At 45.0% G+C, this 18,447-nt stretch overlaps 1 long non-coding RNA gene across 1 annotated transcript in view; it reads left to right on the forward strand.

The window, feature by feature from the left end:
• Window positions 1-18,447, forward strand: part of LOC310828145 — a 582,793-nt gene that overhangs the window by 560,177 nt on the left and 4,169 nt on the right. The gene's annotated exons all lie outside the window — the stretch shown is intronic.

Genomic DNA, 18,447 nt, shown 5'->3' on the forward strand with positions numbered 1-18,447 from the left:
TATAGTTCTGTACCAGCTTCCCGCCAAAGAGCTCAAAGCATTGCGCACAATCCCACCTTCCATAATAATGAAAAAATATTATCCTCACAACAACCCTGTGAAGTAGATTCAGCTGAGAAATAGTGACTGGGCCAATATCACCAAGTGAACATCATAGATAAGAGGGGATTTTAAGCTTCGATCTCCCCAGGCCTAGGCCAACACTCTAACCACTACACTGGCTCCCATATGCCACAACACCTAGTCTATGGGTAGCCAACCTGGGGACCACCAGAGGTTATTGAACTCCAGTTCCCATCAGCCCCAGCCAGCATACCCAGTAGTCGGGGGTGCTGGGAGTTGTAGTCCAATAACATCCGGAGGACTCCATGACCAAGGCTAGGTACACATTAGCAGCTTAGAATATAGGGATCACCCTTGCATTTCAAGTCACATTTTTACTTCTTCTACACACCATTACCTGGTCACTTGGCTTGTTTCCCTGCACATTCCCTGTTTGTTTTCCCCAGCCTGCAAACCCACCCCCAAACTTGTCTTCAAGGAAGCTGTCTGTACTGTACATGCACAATAGTTGTCTCCAATGTTACACACCCCAGCTTGACCATGGCTGACGTCTTCAAACTAGATGGAAGCTGGTTTGAGAGGAAACACTTCAATCATCTGTGTTTCCCAAAAAACTACAGGATACAGACAGATTGTGGCTAACAGCATGTGTATGTGAGATTCAAACCAGTGGTGGGAGCACACTGGAGACAGCTTAAACCTAGTCTTAACCCACTCCTCTGAAACACATACCCAAAGCATCCTTGATAGGGAAGACACAGCTTTCTTCAAAATCGCCAACTGCGATTCCCAGGTAAATTGTCTCTACACTAACCAGTCAGAGCCTTTTCTGTTGTGGCACCTGCCCTGTGGAACCTCATTGCTGCTGTGAAAATGGCTGTTTGAAAAGGCATTTTATTCTTCCAGTTTATCTTTGATTAGTTCTGATGGCTGTGGTGTTTTTTTTTTGCGGGGGAGGGAGTGATTTTTAGTCCTATTCTGATCTTGTGCCTGGGGTTGGACTGAGAACTGTTATTTTAATATTGTTGTGATGTTTGGATTTCTTAGTGACCCTGAGTTTCTTTAGAAATAACAAAACATACATTTTCTTAAACAAACCAATAGCGGGGGGGGGGGGGATGCTGCATTAGATCAGAGGACGGGGTCCACCTGTCCTCTTTCCATCACACCCACAAGACGACTCTTGTGTGTTATTTAGTGGTACAAACACAAACAGTGATGCTGGCTGCACAATTCCACTAATCTAAGATTCTCGGATGCATCCATGCTGTGTCAGTCTCCAGTATCCACATGAATGCCTTTGACAGCAGCAGCTGACCAATATGCCTCCTACTGGACCATCTGTCCACAACCTTGCAATGGGATAAAGCCCCTGAAAAACATCCTCCCAGCTGCTTCAGCTTATAGTCAGTCACTCAGGTGCTCCCAGCTCCACATGCTACAGTTAGATTGCTCCTTAAAACTACTTGCAAGAAGGCTTCAGACTAATCGGGCTTCCTGGGGTGTCATCATTGGGCTCACCAGCCGTGATCTTTTCCAGCATTTGTCAGGCACTCAGAGGTATATCCCTGCTCAGTTTCTGGGTGCTCCCCTGTTTCAGTCTTCAGTGTTCAAAAGTCAATGGGCAAGGCATTGGCCATGATCCAAAGTACTGTGGAGTTCTGTGAGCCCAATAGGGCTTCAGGTTTGTTTCCCTCCAGGCTACATGGCAAATTACTTTTGAAATGCAGGGTGGCTGGGTTTTTTGTTGTTGTTGTTTTACAGTGGAAGTAAAAATTCTACTGAGTTAGCAGAAGCCCTGTGTGTGACCCCGCGGGAGAAAAACTGTTTTTGGAATGCCAGTCATTGTCTTAAGTAAAATTAAGTCGTTGTCATCATAGGTAATTTTGAAGAGTCGTGATTCTTTATTGCTAAAGCTTGGTTTTCTTGTTGAAAGAAAGGGGGGGTGAAAACTACCGCAACCCAGAAGAACAAGTAGCTATAATCATCACACACATACACACTTATTTATTTGAAGTATTCCCCCACCCCATGCTTCGGTCGAGAAAGGTACCCAGAGTGGCTTATAGCAAGGCAATATCAGGCTTACAATCTACAAGAAAAGGGGGGGGGGGACTCAGGCACTAGTACATGGGTAGGCAAACTAAGGCCCGGGGGCCAGATCCAGCCCAATCACCTTCTAAATCCGGCCCGCGGACAGTCCGGGAATCAGTGTGTTTTTACATGAGTAGAATGTGTCATTTTATTTAAAATGCATCTCTGGCTTATTTGTGGGGCATAGGAATTCATTCATTTCCCCCCACAAAATATACTCCGGCCCCCCACAAGGTCTGAGAGACAGTGGACCGGCCCCCTGCTGAAAATGTTTGCTGACCTCTGCACTAGTACCTAGGATGGTCTTGTAAGTGTTGTTCCTAGCAGAAACCGTCCTGGTTTCTGATTTGATCCCAGAATGTCCTGCTTTTCCTTAGGCTGTCCCTATTTTCATTGGAGAAATGTTGGAGGGTATGGGCCAAATATGTCTCCCCCTTGCCATGACATTCTTCCTGGGAAGCAGGGAAAACAGTCTCCCAGCATTCTCTAGTCAAGGCCACAGGCCAGACTGTGCCACCCCTTCGGTTCCACAGTCTCATGGTTACTTAGGATCCAAATATAAAGCTTTTAAGGATTTGTCTACAACTGTGGACTGGTCTAGACATTATCTTGTTTGGTTTCTCTTTCCAACAATGGCTCTGCCATAATAATGGGAGGAATGTTTAGGGCAGGGTTTACCTTTTAAGTCAAATGGGTGGTGTGCCTAATTCAGTGTGCGTACGATGCACAGTAATAGAAAAATAATCTGTTGCCTCAACCATGTAACAGTGACATCAAAAGCTGGATCCTGGATATTTGTGCTAAGGTGATTGCAATAGGCATCTGCTAAAGGAAGCAAGCATGGCGGAGGCATGGAGCCCCAGAAAAAGAGAACGTTTGCCAGAGACCGATTGACTCCATCCCTGAGGACTCACCTTGCTCCAGGTGCAGGTCCTTAAAAGGGCTCATTCTGCTACTTCCGCCTCCTAGATGAGAGGGTGCTTCACACACTTCCTGTTACTAAATGTATTGCAAATCCATTGTTTTGAAATGCATGTTTTTTATTATGTATCTATCTCTGGGCATGGCTACAAAATGTTCCAGTTTTTTCTTCAAAGGATTCAAGCCAGCAATGTCTTTAAGGACACTCCATTCCATACCTTTCTCCCCGCCCCCCACCCATTTTCCATTTTTTCATTAAGCAATATTTTTCAGAATGGTACTTTATAAGAGATGCCACTGTTTTGAATTGCACTTTACAAAACTTATGCAGACATGCTGTTCTTTGGAATTGTACGATATGACACTGCTTTGAACTGCACTTTACAGGGAGTTTTTTGTTTGTTTGCTGCTTCGTCATGAACTGCTTTCTGTGTAAAGTATCCCAAACGTGGTATTACTGCTATGCTTGACTTTTCCATCCTTTGTATGCCTCTTCCCTGTTTACCAAACCTAGCTGAGGCAAGAGGTTTTAGCTAAGATACATATCTGTGATCTGTCTTGTCCAGGCCCCATTTTCATCATGCACTGCTGTGGTGCCAATGTCAGCTTTCTTCAGAAGCTTTCCAACTTCCTGGAGAGTCAGTGTGGAGTAGTGGTTAGAGTGTCGGACTGGAACCTGGGAGACTAGGGTTCAAATCCCCACTTGGGCATGAAGCTTGACCTTGAACCGATCACTGCCTCTCAGTCCAACCTACCTCACAGGGTTGTTGTGGGGATTTAATAAGGAGGGGGAGAACCACGTGTGAAACCTTGAGCTCCTGAGGGGGAAAGGTGGGGGTATAAATGCAATACAGTGGTACCTCGGGTTAAATACTTAATTCGTTCCAGAGGTCCGTTCTTAACCTGAAACTGTTCTTAACCTGAAGCACCACTTTAGCTAATGGGGCTTCCTGCTGCCGCCGCGCTGCTGGAGCCTGATTTCTGTTCTCATCCTGAAGCAAAGTTCTTAACCTGAAGCACTATTTCTGGGTTAGCAGAGTGTGTAACCTGAAGCGTATGTAACCTGAGGTGTATGTACCCCGAGGTAGCACTGTAAATAAATAAACAAACTTTCGAGTGCTGTCTCTGTGTGTCAATGCTACGCTCTAAGGCCAGCTCCCATGATTCTGAAGCATGTGTCCAGTTGCCCGCATTGCATCAATGGTCAGAGTGGTTTCACAAGGGCTTCCCTATCCCAGCAGCTGCAATCCACACCAGGCGATGACAAGCAACCTTAAATGTAATAAATGGTGCCATCATTCTTCCTTCGAGGCACAAAGGAGCACCCGTGTGTGAAGCAAAACTCAAAAATTGGCAAAAAGCAATTGATAAATTGGGAGCGGGATGACCAAAAAGAGGGTAGAAGGTAAAGGTTTGCACAAAGCAACAGTAATGACACGTTCAGCAGCCCAAAGGAATGCAAGATAATATCTCTGAGGACAAGGAAGCAACAAGCAGAGGCCTGAAGCGTCATCCTGTGTCTGTTACAAGGTCTGTGAGAGCAGCTTGGAGACTTAACTTGCACTGATTGTGTGGCCCAGGCTAAGCACATGCAAGGGCCTCTCTCTCTCTCTCTCTCTCTCCCTGCCTCTCTTTGTTTTGTTCGCTCCCCGCCAAGGAACCCACACTCAAAGCAGCAGCCCAAAAGTGGATGCTGAGGAAAGAACGCCAAGGCTCTCAAAGGCTGCTGCAGCCTCTCCTCCAGGCCAAATAGCAGAGCCCTCCCAATCTCTCCTAGGCTTGGGTGAAGAATGCAGCCTCAAGGAATCCCACCCTAAACCTTAGACGCAAACATCCACCTAGCAATTACAGTGGGGGGTTTCTGTGTGTTGCGGGGGTGGGGGAACGGCTTAGCCTTGGTCAACAGCAAAAATGAAAAAGAAAGAACCCAAGCCGTAATCTTAGTCAATAGCTCACTTGCAGCGCTCTGTCGGTTGGAAAATGTGACAGCCTGGTCTGAGACTTAAGGAGGGGGGAGATGCCAGGCATGGCCACCCTCTGGACTGCTTACAATTAAGAAGGCTGGCAGGTGAGAGCTGGCTGGGGTTGGTGGGGCAGTGCCCCATTTGCCAGCCTCCGCTGCCCCAGTCCTGCGTAGTTTTTACTTACAGGGGTAAGTTTGTACAGTAGAGATGGGGAACCTCCAGGGGTTGGTTCAGTACAGCTCCCATAATCCTTTGCTATCTGTTGGGAGTGTGGGTCCAAGAATATCTAGAAGCCACAGACTCCTCACTTTGGCACTAGCCATCCAAGAAAACTTTAGCTTCCTGGTCTGAGGGCTCTGGCATTCCCATAGCATCAAAGAAACTGAAATACTTCCATGCAGTGCTATTTTCTTCTCCATGAACACTTCCCTCATTCTCTTGGAGCATACCTGAAAGGTGCCGAAACTGAATTCCTTTGAGTTCTGGCTGGAAAAAAAGCCCTGCTTCCATGTTGATGATGGGTAGCTGATACTTCCTTGCCTCTGATGAAGTGGACTGCAACCCATGAGAACTCTTGTCATAATAAATTTGTTTGTCTTTGAAGGGCCACAAGTCTCTTTTTTGTTGTTGTTGTTGCAAGCGATTCACAAGGCTGCCTATCTAGAAGGTTTTACGTTAAGAATGAATCCATCAGAAGGTCTGTGATGTCGAGATTTGGTCAGAGGGGGCCCTTCCTCATCCAACCTTCTTTTAATACACCCGTGAGTTGAATAACATGGCAGAAGGCTCAGGAAAAGTACTGAGAGGACAGAAATGCTTTAAATGTACAGGGGACACCTAGCCTTAGCCTCACAACCAGGGCTCAAAGTGGTTGTGGGGCGCCACCCCATTTCTTTCCAGGTGGACATATTAACCAGCTGCATTTATATCCCACTTTTTTCTCAAAGGAGCGCAAGGTGGTGTACCTGGTTATCTCCCTCCTCACAACAACCCTGTGAGGTAAACTGGGCTGTTGAGGCAATCAGTGACTTGTCTCAAGGTCACCCAGTGAGCTTCATGACCATGCGGGGATTTGACCCCTGGTCTCCCAGATCCTAGTCAAACACCCCAACCACTAGGCCATGCTGGCTCTCATAACTGAGACAGGCCTAACCAGCCCAAATCCTGTCTCTCCTCCCCTTTGAGAACTGTTAGGCCGAGTCGCCCAGTGGCCACCATAGCTGGCTGTGAGAGGGGAGGGGGTTCTGGGTTGTTTAGCTGGTTTTTATTCTGTATCTTGCGTTCTCATTTTGTATTTTACATTGCGAGCCGCCCTGTGGCTCTTCAGATGAAGGGCGCCATACAAATTAAATAAATAAATAAATAAATATTTCAATAACTACTAGGCCTATGCAGGATCAGGTATCAGACCTGTGGGGTGTGGGTGCTGCTTCTCTTTCCTGCAGGAAAGCTGCTTGTGGGAAGATACAATCATGCACACTCACGGCCTTTTCTTCAAACCCTATTTTCACTTTATGTTAAAATAGGGTTTTTTTAAAAAATCATTTAAGAACACTTAGCCCCATTCCCAAATTGCTTTGGAGACTGATCCAGAGTGGGATGGATGGCTCAGAGGAAATCTGCTTGAGAGATCCGTGCGCATCCCTACTGCCGCACAACATTGAAAGGCTGGAGGGCTTTTCAGTGGCACCATTAATATACAATGATTGAGTGCCAGGATCAGCTGTGACATGCAAGGGGGAATTTCCTGGCTTGCTCACTGAGGACACTCACGGCCACTTCTGTCCCCTGCCTGACAAAAGGACCTGTGTCTTCTGACTGGAGCTGGAGACAGATCCAAACAAATGGCGGCGTTTATCTGTTTTCAAGGGGACAACAGCCATTGTTTCCTTGTCCCAGTGACCCTTGAGGCCACCTGAAATCTGCTCCCCCACGCAGTCTAACCTCATTTTCTGCAGAACGCCTCCTCTCCTCTAAAGCTGTGGTTCTTAACCATTTTAGGATCACAGGCCACTTTGAGAATGTGATGAAAGCTATGGGCCTCCTCCCCAGAAAAATGCCCCTAAGCACATACACACAAATCCCTGAATACAATTTATTTTATTTCGTTGGATTTTTGTTTTTCTGTGCCTGGTTCATGGGCTCCGTGAAGCCTGCCCAGGGACCCCAGGTGAAGAAAACCTGCTCTGAAGACTGCTGCAACCTTTTCTTTTACAGCATTTCTCTCACTCTCTCTTCCCTCCTCATTTTTGCTTTGCTTTGCTTAACATCCAGCCTCAAGAAGCATCCTGAGGAACTGGGAAATTGGCTCACAGTGGCATTTTATTTGGTCCTAATCAAATGCGCCTGCATCAGTTGTTGCGCATGAAAGCGAAAGGGGACTGGAGTCTGCAGGCACACCGTACGTTTTAAACACATTTCTGCCCAACGATTCATGGGAACTGTAGTTTGCCCCCTCCCACAGGGTTCCAATTCTCTGCACCCTTTCACAAACTACAGTTCCTGGGATCCTTTGGAGCAGGTGGTGGAATATGCACATTGTGTGTGCAGCCATAATGGAGCAGCAGGAGAGACAATGTGCACTGACACCTGCTCCTTGGAGATGAAAATGTAATAGAAATAACACCCACTTTTCCTTAAAACTGCAGAATAATATTACTGTGTTATTATTAATAGCTAATACGGAGGGGGGACGTCCTATTTGCTTTGCCTTTTCATGGAGCTCAGACTGCAGAGCCCCCAAATATTGCAGAAAGGAGAGGGGGGGAACACCTTCACCCTGCAGATGTCTAAGTGGCTCTTAAGTGCCTATAAATGTTCCCCGACCAGGTGATCAATAACAGTGCAGCCCAAGCAGCAGAGCTTCCATCCATGGCTGGCTCGCCAGTGAGCAAGAGAGACAGAGAGACACACGTTTGCATTTGCTGCTGGGATCTGGGCCAGGGGGAATCGATAGAGCAAGTCAAGGTGGAAAAGAGGCAGATATTCACCCCCAGGGAGAATTGGGAGGGAGGGTGGAAGCTACACACAAGAAAGAGGCAACTATTATGGTAATTGGAGGTAATGAGGCCGAGGCGCCAGCTCCAGGTCTGCTTAACATCACTAAAGGGAGGCATGCAAAAGAGAGAGAGAGAAAAAGGGGGGGGGAGAGACTCCTGACCCAGACCCAGCTCACCTTCTGGCTCGCTGCTTCCAGCCTAGCTCAGTCCATCTTTGGTCCCATTTGCCCTCCAGCTGAGTCCCAGGCAGCCACCTGCTCAACCAGTCCCAGGGCAGGGTTTGCAACACATTTGCACTGATTTAAGAGCAGGCTGCCCCATGCAGGAGTTTCACCTGCTGCTTTAAAGCAGCTGCAGGGAAAGGTCAGAGAATTGTCCAACTCCCTGCAATGCAGGAATCTCAGCGAAAGCATCCATCTCGGTTCAAGGCAAATCATATTTCTTAATGAGGATCGACACCATCGCCTGCACCCTTCTTCCAAAGAGCAGGAGAAATTCCCCCGTTATCCTCACAACGCCCCTGCGAGGTAGGGCAAGGCTGATAGTGACTGGAAGGTAGGCCACAGTTATTATCACAAGATTGCAGACGAGTGCAAAGCGTTAAGCCTGGGAGAACAGTGGCATGGCCATAGCCTCAGAAATACAAATGAGAAATTTGAACACATGACTTTCCAGTTCACAATCCCTACAAGATGCCAACCAGGTTGTTGCCACCAGCTTTGCCATAGATTTCAACTATAGTTAATCAAGCATTTATTCATTTACCACCATGTAAGTTAAATGGCACAGCCTTTTTAATATTTATATATTTATTATATTTTTAATATGTATTATCTGCACCTCCGAAGATTAAATTTCATGTACATTTACATTCACATGCTGAATTTCCATGCACTTAGATCTAATTTAGGACTCATTCTGGATACTGTGCCATTTTGGACGTTCCTTTTACATTGCATTGGCCTCCTTGATGAAGGAAACACAAGTCACCAAGAATTACTTAAGACAGTTGCCCCATAAACATTGGAGGTTTTCAGAATATGTGGGTAAAAAAAAAAACTACTAGATTTAAACTGTTGATTTAAAAAAAAAACCAACAATAAACCCTTACCATTTGATTTTCTGATCTCCTTATACAAGGAGCAATAATTCCCTGCATTTAGACTTGCACTTTTTGGTATTGCAGAAGTCAACACAATTGATGAATTGAATTTCCGAAAAAAATTATATTTTCCCATGCTGAATTCGGAAATGCTACAAAAATTCTAGTCTTCAGAAGCCAAATTTGTAGGACACCAAACATTTAGCTCTGTGATATCTACATGTTGACATCTTCAGTTATCTTTAAGGCATCAGGCTTTGCATAAGTTAGAATTTTCAGTCGGTAGCTTTGCAAAGTATTGCTTCCTAATCCCTGACACACACAAACAAGTGGGCTGGTTAATACAGTTGAACCTGTCCTACAAGGCCATGCAAGGGGCATTTTAAAGCCCTGAGTGCCTCCTAAAGGTTAGCGCTTTATCTTGAGTATGAGCATCATCATCAACAAAAAGCAAGAGAAGAAGCCTCCGGGATATATTTCAAAATGTTAATTTTGCCTGACATAGGTGCTATTTAGTAATTCCTGAGCAATTAGTTTTTATTCATTTTAATGAAAAAGACTTAAGGCCGCAGTACAGGACTTGCCCTGCCTTGGAGCGTGGGGCCATCTGCCTTCAAGGGGCTGGTGCTTTTGTAGCTTTTGCACAATCCAGTTGAGGACCAGAGGTGTGAAGTTCTTTGGAGGGTGTTTTCTCATGGGAGCTTCTACTGCACCTTTTTTGCTTCACTCCTGAAATCTGTGACATGCAGGCAGATTGCTCATCGTAGAATTGTAGAATTTGGAAGGGAGCACAAGGATTGTCTTCAGTGTGGGATGATGGGTGGGAGAGGAATCAAAAATAGATTGTAGCCAAGAGCCAAGAGACATCACAGATACGATACGATATGATACAGTAATCTTTATTGTCATTGTCCCATACAGAACAATGAAATTGAAAAAAGAATCTACATCAGACATTCAAAACCAACAAGCCTGCTATCCCAGCTATCCCAACCTGGTTAGCCCCCTAAAAACTCTGATACCCCATTTTTAAAATACAATATACTCCCATACAGACTCCTTACACCGCGTTTAAAACCAAAATCGCATTTGGATAGAAACTGTTTCTCAGGCAGCTAGTCCTAGTCTTTATAACCCTGTACCATCTTCCAGAAGGCAGAAGCTGAAAGAGATCATTTCTGGGGTGTGCACTATCCTGCGCTATCTCTGCAGCTTTCTTATAGCACCTGGAAGCATAGATTTGATCCAAGGTGGGAAGAGTGCACCCAATTATTCTCTCCACAGTCTTTACAACCCTGGACGGCATTGTTTTTTCCCTGACCATGCAGGGAACACACACACAGGCCATAAGTTAATACACTCTCAGTGTCGGACGGGTGAGATACAGACATAAATAATCAAAGAAAAGAAGTGGTCCCACAAAGCAAAGGATGTGACCAGTCACCAGAGGAGGAAAAAAGATGGAAGGTATTTTGCTTCATTCCCTCCCAGTGCCCAGATAGGGCTTGGAGACCCAAGTCTGAAATCTGGGCAAGCCCCCGGCAAAGTCAGCATAGGCAATGGGATCTTTCCCCATTTCTTTTCTTTTATTTATTCCAAGGTGGAGGATCCAAGAAGTATTCTTGCCACCTCTTTCTGCTTAGCGCTACACTTGCGGAAGAAGTTGCCATTTGCACTTAACGCCAGAGGGAGCGCAGAAATCTCTGCACAACCTGCTGCAGTCTGTTGTTCTGAAAAGGAACAGTGGGTTGAGCATGGCCCTGTCTATTACATGTGTTTATTGCCCTCTAGCGATGGGAAAAGAGTTAGCACTTAAGAAGTCATCTTTTCCTTGTAAGGATATTAAGACTGTGAGCACACAGCCCTTGAAAGCAGATTTGGTGCACCCCATGTTTACAAGCCTTCTTGTTTTGCCCTCATCCAAGTGTCTGCTTACACCCTTTCCTCCCCACCCCAATTTAATTCTGATTTTCCCAGTCCACAGTAAGGCAGCGGGGTGGGGGTGGGGAGAGAAATCCAGTGTAAAATTGGATGTTATCTGACAGTGACATTGCATTGGACATTTTTTTTTTTTTTGCATGTGTGGGTTTTTCTCCCTGTGAACTTCTATTTTTTTCTCACAGATCGATAAGGGTGTTTGCTTAGGCTCCCGTCCAGCTGCTATTATAATCCCATTTGAAATGGTTTGTTGTATGAGTTGCTGGAGCTGCTCTTAATCTAGCAGCTGCCCTGAACTCTTAAAGTGCTTTGTGTGGATTTATTTTATCCATTTTGGGCTCCACTGTTACCTTGCGCTTACTCCTAACTACTTGGTTTCTAAGGCAACTTCTGACTTTTTATTTTGAATGACCAGGGCTGAAGGCTGCAGTGCAAAAAGTCACCTCAATAGGTTTGGATTTAAAGGGCACCAAGCCACAAAAAGGCACTTTGGAGATTGATTTGCAAGAGCTGCAAGGACCTTGAAGTCAACTATACACTCTAGCAGGGACTCCATATGTTCTTGGACCACAACCTTGATGTACAAGCTTAAAAAAGGATCACAAAGAAAGGGGCTGGAAAAACAACATTGCAATCTAATGCGTCATTTAGAGCAGTGTTTTTCAACCACTGTTCCGCGGCACACTAGTGTGCCGCGAGATGTTGCCTGGTGTGCCGTGGGAAAAATTGAAAAATTCGAAAGATTTAAAAATAAAGTATTTTATAATTTTTCATATTTCTGTTTACTTACTATTTCATAATAAAGTAATTATAAAATATTTTCTTTGTGTTTATTTGATTCCTATTCAAGATAATTACTTTATATATAGTCAATATAGGCACAGAGTTAATTTTTTTAACATTTTCTAATGGTGGTGTGCCTCGTGATTTTTTTCATGAAACAAGTGTGCCTTTGCCCAAAAAAGGTTGAAAAACACTGATTTAGAGAGAACACTTGCAAGGGATAAGCATTCAAATATAGTTTGGGTTTTTGTTTTACTTTACATGTTTTGAAATAAAAACAGAAGTCCAGGAAACAGTTCCCCAGGAAAATCTCTTTACTGTTGAATTGGAACAAACTGCAGCTCCTATCCCTAGAAATGAGGCACCAAATGAAGTCTGGATGAGCCCTAAGATTCAACTGGAAATTCCATTTGACCTTCTGTTGGCAGGGAGTTCCACAGGGCAGGTCCTGCCACACTAAAGGTTTGCTCCCTAGGGAAGGTGGACTGAACTTCAGAGGACTAACAAACTTGCCCCAGCAAAGGATCTCGGTGATCAAGCATAAGGAGCATAAGGGATCGGGTGCGCCTTGAGGTACCTTTGGCATAGGTTGCTCAGGGCTTTGTGAATTAATGCAATAACCTATTTTACATTTAAGAACACTTGGATTTTTGGCTGGCAGGCAGACAGAGAGGTCTCTACCCTGTAAAGGGGAGATGGGAAGAAACACTTTAAAAATTGAAAGAGCAAGAGGAGAAAAGCAATGAGGAATGGGGTTTGCTCTCCAACCACATACCAATGAAGATCTCCAGTGTGTTGCTGCCATCTAGTGGGGTCTGCTAGTTCTCCCAAAATTAACAGCTATATTGCCCTGTCGTGGCTAAGCTTCTGAATGTGCAAGTACCCACTATCTCCCCTCCAGATAGCAGCTCCTTGAAATGGCACCTGTTGGAGCCAGTGACATCGCCCTTGGGGTTGCGTCCTGAATCTATATCCCTCTGGAAGAAAACTGGTGCTGCCTTATCAGTGGTCACAGTGAGCTGGCAAAATTAAGAGGGGACAGACAATAGGAGGAAGTACTGGACCAGGCGGGTGCACGTAACATGGGTCCGTGGATGACAAATGCAAGGAGATAATGTCTCTGCAGCCATAGCTCTGTGGAGTGGCTGCTGTTCAATGGTAGACCAAATGCATTACACGCAGTTGGACCCATGTTCCACATCTGACATCTCCAGTTTGCTCTTAAAGAACCAAGTAGTGGAAGATCGTGGCACGAGGCCATAGGAAGCCACTGCCAATCGGAATTAATGCCAGGCTAAAGGGGAAAATAGTCTGGGTAGAAGCCCTGTTCCATAGCAAGCCCATGGGAAGCATTTCGCCTCTCATTCCTGCCATCTGCAAACACTGTAAAACATAAGCAAGCACAGATTCCAGGATCGCAGTAGCCAGTGCATGGAATTGGTGGACTCCAGGGCAGAATGTCCTACGTGGCAATTTGAGTGTCAGTGTTTAGAGCAGAGCAGCTTTCACCCAAGTCCTGCCAGCTGGGAATGGTGGGAGTTCAAAACTGCGAACGGCCTTGAGACCTCTGGGCATAGAGTGGTATATCAATTCAATTCATAAAATAAAACAAAACAAAACAAAACGTCTGGAAGTCACCAGATTGCTTACAGCTGGGCTTAGGGGAATGCTAAAACCAGAGTAATTACTGATCACAATTGTTGAAACAAATGCTTTCTTGTGTTTCATTTCTCTTGGCCTTCCTGTATCAATTAATATGCCACTGCAAATTATACTGAAGTTGACCAAAATTGTAATGCTGCTCTGATATAGTGCCTCAAAATTGTGTGGGCTCTCCTCTCCCACCCTCACTATGAGAAAGGGGCAGGGGGGCCTTTCTGTAGAGTGAGGCATTCTGGGAAAGTTGGCCAGCAGCTTGAAGTTGTTTAAAGTAACTTCCCAGTTTTCAACAGAACGTCCAGCCATTGTAGCAAAGCTGCTGTGCCCAGAATGCTTCACTCTGAGGAAGAGATCCTCTCCCTTGACACTTACAAAGTAAGACCGGGGGAAACTGTGGGGCAATGATGATGAGATCTGCCATCACCTGACTGAGGCAGTGTATTTTCTTCCTCCATTTGGGTATCAGGAAGTTATTGCAAAGCACAGACTGGACGGGATAATGTCTTATCCAGGGTTCACACCTTACTTATCAAACTACTTATCAAACTAAACCAAGTGCCTTTGCAGATTGGCAAAAGTACATCTAACTGAAGTTTAATGCGACTCATCTGAATACATAGGAAGGAAGCATCCACTCTGACTGGCTAAGAGTCTCCACCAGCGGCAACCAATGTTCAGAATTCCAGCTGCTCTGCACTACAACTCACACCAGCCCCATGCATAGCCAATGGTCAAGATGATGGGATTTTGTAGTCACCAACTTCTGGAGAGAACCACATTGTGCAGACCAGGGAAGCCAGGATCTCCAGTCATCTCATTTCTACTAAACAGATGGCTGGAAAGGTAGTTAAACAAATTTCCATCTTGTGGGCTTCCTATTTGGAATCCCAGTTAACTGACCGTTGAATCCTTATGGGATATCTTGCTGTGACAGCCAGTAGATGGCGCAACAACACACACAATCTGCTGTTTAGGCAGAGACCTCATTCATGGATCTGAATCACCTCCCACAGGCTTCTGATAGGACCTGCTCTTGCAGAAGCCACGCTGGCTCTGCTTCAGCAAGGTTTGTTTTTCAATATGCTTGGTTAGTTTATCTTTAACAACACTTTCCACTAGTCTTTCTGGGACAGACATTAAGCTAACTGGCCTGTTATTTCCAGGATCCCCCAGATTGGAGTTACATCGTCTGCTTTCCAGTATGGAGGCAGAACTGAGGGACAAGTTACATATTTTAGATAAGCAATTTTACATTTGAGTCCGGTAACTTTTGGATGGATGCCAGCCAGACCTGGTGTTTGTTAGCTTTCATTTTGTCTAGGAGGCCTAGAATGTCATCTCGTCAGGTGGCGCTGTGGTCTAAACCACTGAGCTTGGGGGATTGCAGATCAGAAGGTCGGCCGCGCAACGGGGTGAGCTCCCGTTGCTCTGTCCCAGCTTCTGCAAACCTAGCAGTTTGAAAGCATACCAGTGCAATTATTAAATAGGAACAGCTGCAGTGGGAAGGTAAACTGTGTTTCCCTGCACTCTGGCACTCATCACGGTCCTCTGTGCACCAATAGCGGTTTAGTTCTGCTGGCCACATGACCCAGAAAGCTGTGTGTGGACAAATGCTGGCTCCTTTGCCTGAAAAGCGAGATTATTGCCAAACCCCAGTCGACTGGACTTAACCGTCCAGGGGTTATCTTTTGTCTTTTTACTACCTGCTTCTGTTCCATGCACTACCCTTCCTGCAAATAGTTCCAGCACAGAGACTTGCCCTGTATCTTCCGCTGTGAAACTGGGGCAAATAATTCATTCATCCTTATTCTCCTTTAGTACACATCTGACTACCTTGTCATTCAAGGTCTTACCATCCATTTGCTCTTTCCCTGCCCAGAAGGCTGTCTGCCACTCTGAACTCTTAAGCCTTGCAGCCAAAGGCTGGGGTGGGTGGGAAGCTCTACTGGCACATGCTCCACAGATGTACCTTAACCAGCCACTCTTGGGAGAAGGGCAGGTGTCGTGAACGACATTCAGCTTCTTTTACCTGTGAGAGAATTTTTCTTCTTTGGAACTAAGGGAAGGGGAAGAGAAAAATAATAATTGGGGATTCTGTTTTCATGAGCTCAACAAAACCCCTTTACTGGGCATCAGGCGCTTGGTATCCTAGCAACATGACCCTGGATACAGCTATGAGGAGATGCTCATCTTCCGGCACCCTCCTCTCCTTGCTCTTTCATGTCTTAGGGCATCCTTCATGTTTCTTGCTGACAAACTTTCAACTTTGTACTTCACTGGCCTAAGCGGCCTGCATGCTTTTTGAATGAGGAAGATCACCCAAAAGGAGCATTCTAGTGTATGCAGCACTGACTGCTTCACATAGGCCAGTTGATTACTCAGCAACCTTTGAATGCACATCACAACATGCACAGCACCAAGCTGCCAGTTAGATTCATGTGTTTTTAAAGCTATGCTACCAAGCAAAGGCTACAAGTCTACTGCAGGGGTGGGGAGCCTTTTCCCATTGAGGACCAGATTCTCTTGGGAATAATATTCTGGGAGGCACATGCTGGCAGTGGACAGGGCACCCCTTTTCTTTTTGCCACTTTTCTCCCGCTCTCCCCCCCCCCCCAACAACATGAAACTAAGTTGGAAGGCCTCAGTTCCCTACTCCTTGTCTACTGATGCTACATTTACCAAACTTCCATCCGTAGCCAGCTAAGTGGTTTCCAAGACTGAAATGTCTCCCAGGTCAAAAGGTCACAATTCCCCTAAAAATAATTGATTGAATTTGCCTCTCAATGACCAGGGCACACTAACAAAAAAAATGAAGTGCCCCATTCATTTGTAGGATGAAAATGGGAAATAAAATGAATACTTCATTTATTTGATTTGCTTTCTATTAATTTCTATTGGAATGAGAAACTGAAACTGAATGAACAGGTTCTGGGGTTGGAAGCCGGGGAGCACACAAGGAAATTGACAGGCTGGAAAGCTCAGCTGAGTAATAGCTATGCATTTGCTTTTTTCCATTGCCTCTACAAGGGGAAATCCCTCCCCAGAAGTCTGGTTTCTTGAATGACTAGTTTAATACCTGAATATCTCATGCCCATAGGATTAACAAAGGACTTAAGCAGGAAAAACAAAGCCATGTATCCCAATGAAGTCAACAGGAAGCTTATAGGATGAGCACCTTTTTAAATTGCCTATAAAATGGAAATGGGTTTAATCTGTCTGAGATTTGGAAAGTCTTATGCCTTGTGGGAGTAAAATGCCTGAAAAGGACATGCTATTTGGATGGAACCCCACACACCTCAGTGTCAGGTAGTAATATATTGAACAAAACTTGAAACAAATGCAATTCAAACTCATGAAAAACCAAGCGTCTGTAATTTCAGTTTGGTTCGACTTGGCTAATGCAACCATTATTATGGAACTCTGGTAGCTTATTGTAATATAATTGTTGCCTGGCCAAGTAGCAAGCATTCTGAAGCTAGGAAAAAGAACAAGTAGAACTCTTTACAAAAAAAATATGTGCTGATTAAAAGGTAAAGGGACCCCGACAGTTAGGTCCAGTCGTGGACGACTCTGGGCTTGCGGCGCTCATCTCGCTTTATTGGCTGAGGGAGCCGCCGTACAGCTTCCGGTTCATGTGGCCAGCATGACTAAGCTGCTTCTGGCAAACCAGAGCAGCACACGGAAACGCCGTTTACTTTACCGCTGGAGCGGTACCTATTTATCTACTTGCACTTTGAGGTGTTTTAGAACTGCTAGGTTGGCAGGAGCAGGGACCAAGCAACGGGAGCTCAACCCATTGAGGGGATTCGAACCGCCGACCTTCTGATCAGCAAGCCCTAGGCTCTGTGGCTCCCTCATAGCCCTTATCCTCTAGGAACAACAGATGAGAGAGAATGCTACATTAGACTCTCCCCCCCTTCCAGTTAAGAGAAAGACAAGGAGATATTTCCAATGTTTTCTACACAAACATCTAGAATGCTTGCTTTCCCCCAAAAACACACACACACACACACACACACACACACATTCAAAACAGGTTATCTGGACAATGTTACTGTCAGTGATGATTCAGTGCTTGCACAGCAAATGTGTGTTTACACAGAATCAGCAAGCGTGCATACACAGACTTAGCTCAGCTGACTACTTTGACATGCATATTACTGCTCTCCCATACAGCTGTTTTTGTTAAAATTTCCTCCCAACAGTATATAAAAAGCTCCAGCGAACTTTTAACCTGATGATTTGACAAAGCTCATTTCTTCAAGAAACTCATTCAGTGTATCAAAATAAAGCATTGAGTGGCTTACAAGCAGCTCGGAAGCTTTTTAGTACAAGAATATTATCCATGGGTCATGCCAAAGATTCATATAGTCCATGAACACCTGGTATTGGATATTATACAAAGATAGCAGGGAACACCAAGTTAGACCAGCAATGAGAAAAGCACTGTTAGGTGGAGTACTGTATAAATTCATAGTATTTCTTGGGGGTGAATACTGCGTATTTTAAATGTCAATTGCTTTTTAAAAAATGTTTCACCCACAAAACTGAGTTTGTTCAGAGAAAGTGGACAGGTTGGTGAAAGGAGTAACAGAAGGCAAGTCATCAACCCTTGTGGATGTGTAGCTAGCAGCTACTGAAACCAGTGGAAGGAAGTTCAACTTCATTTCCTTTGAAACACATGGAGGTTGAGTAGATGCAAAGTGAGGTCTTACACAAATTAAAAATTCCTCACCAATTTCTCAATACAAAACTCTTTTATTATAGGCAGATAAATGCAAGTTAACAGCATTTAAACAAGTCACTTACCTGGTTGCCAATGGACAAGCCAGACAAAATAATTTGGCAGAGTTGGTTCTTTTTTCCCAGGCTCGCAATGTGTCACAAATGATTCAGCGTAATGAACTTCCACAATACTAGGCTT

Source organism: Podarcis gaigeae (assembly GCF_964106915.1).
Source record: "Podarcis gaigeae genome assembly, chromosome: 12".
Taxonomy (NCBI): Eukaryota; Metazoa; Chordata; class Lepidosauria; order Squamata; family Lacertidae; genus Podarcis; species Podarcis gaigeae.